This window comes from Bombina bombina, chromosome 5 (assembly GCF_027579735.1).
Source record: "Bombina bombina isolate aBomBom1 chromosome 5, aBomBom1.pri, whole genome shotgun sequence".
Lineage (NCBI taxonomy): Eukaryota > Metazoa > Chordata > Amphibia > Anura > Bombinatoridae > Bombina > Bombina bombina.
In genome coordinates this window covers 1,142,990,980-1,142,992,728 of record NC_069503.1, presented here as the reverse complement: position 1 = coordinate 1,142,992,728, position 1,749 = coordinate 1,142,990,980, and the positions used below count along the sequence as shown (strand labels likewise).

The 1,749-nt window shown below is 43.7% G+C and overlaps 1 long non-coding RNA gene across 1 annotated transcript; it reads left to right on the top strand.

Moving 5' to 3' along the window:
- The first annotated feature begins 574 nt into the window (after positions 1-574).
- Positions 575-1,309, top strand: LOC128659648 (uncharacterized). Its single transcript, XR_008402453.1, has 2 exons — positions 575-898; positions 1,003-1,309. It is a non-coding gene; the product is annotated as an uncharacterized LOC128659648 (long non-coding RNA).
- Positions 1,310-1,749: the final 440 nt, after the last annotated feature.

The window sequence follows — 1,749 nt, the reverse complement described above, 5'->3', positions numbered from 1 at the left end:
ATGTGAAACTGGACCTGGGAAGCTGTAAAATCTGAGACAGAGAGAAAACAAAAACTATAAAAATAAACCTTACATTAATGTGTGAACTATCAGCATGACACTATACATCAGCCACAGCAGTACATGTCACTTCTTTGCTAGGAACAAATTCCCTCTTAACCTGCACTAGACAATGCTGCATGGGGAGGGGTGTGTGTGCACTCACTTATTCTTCCCACTGACACCTTTCTACAAAGCACTGTTCCCCTAACAAACTTCAGTTAGTTGATCTTAGGGCAACAGCAGAAGAGCAGGGCTAAGGGGACCATCAGACTGGATGCTGTCTGTCCAAGACTGCATGGATACAGTGTGAGATGAGTCACACAGCCTCAAGACTGAAGAGAGCAGTGTATGCAGCTGCGCAGATGCTCAAATCCTCACGTGCCTGCCGCTCCAGCTTTCTGCTGCATGCGCCTACAGTCAGCCCTACCCAGAAAAAATCCCCACAACCAGAGCTGTGACCTGGTAACAGTGGTAACCCCAGTAGGACCTTTTCTGATGCAGTGGGTATGGCTGGATGCTGAGTTAGGGCTTTGCATTCAGTGCTGCACAGTGCACATCTAAGACAGCACATGGCAATAGCTTGGCATGTCACATGACACCGGCACAGTCTGGCACAGTTTTAAAAAAAAAATATATAAACAGAGTACTTTTGACTGTAACAGTATTAGGACTGAATGTGTGTGTTCCCCATGTCACATGGTATGAACCATAAAAAAAAATTAAAATTTTTTTTTATTTTTTTTTAGGACTCTTGGGCCCCTCAACAGAAACTGGGCCCTGGGCAGCTGCCCCTTTTGCCCTGTGTTAAAGACGGCCCTGCGTGTATATTGCACTTTGTGATAAGTGCTTGAAGCTTGTGAGTATATTTCTTTGGGGGCCATTGTATATGGTTGGAGGGAACTTGTTCCAAAGATAATAAGCCATTGGAGTGCCTTCTTTTTCTCTTCTTGTGTTACCCAGATTATTCATTCCTGTGAAGAGCTGCCCTCTGCTGGGATCACCGGAATCATCATTAGCCTTTTGTGGCGCCTCTTTGATTCTTACTATCACTGTGTTTTCAGTGTGAACTGAGCATCTCTTTTCTATATACTTTATTCTAACACTCCTCGCTCATTAAAAATACTCCTTATTTTTACTATGAAGTTCTAAGCATACTGTGTGAAATGGTATGATTATGATACGTCATTTGTTTAACCCCATATTCTGTAACCCTTGTCTATAAAAGTCTGTGATGCCTTATAATAAACAGAACAGTGATTGGACTTTACTTGCTGGCTGTCTAAATGCTGTTCCCCGAGATATCTTGTCAAGTAACCCATTCAGTTCCAGGTGGAGGTGTAGAATACTGCTAAGTGTCAAGTGATACCCCCGGTTATAAGATAACGCCTAACACTAACTATGCAAAAGAAACTGACTGCAGTTCAGATGCAAGGATAACACCTAGCAAAAGCAACATCCCAGGAAGCTGAGGTCCCAGGTTCAATCCCAGGGTGTGACAGTACCCCCTCCTAAAGGACCACTCCGAGGGCCACCAGGCTTATGGGGGTGAGCAAGATGAAATGCTTTAAGAAGGGCTGGAGCATAGACATTTTTGCAGGAACCCAGGAGTGATCTTCAACAGAATAGCCCTTCCAGTGAACAAGGTATTGGAGTCGATGACCGCAATATCTGGAATCCATCCAGAATCTTTAAAATTATATATTCTGG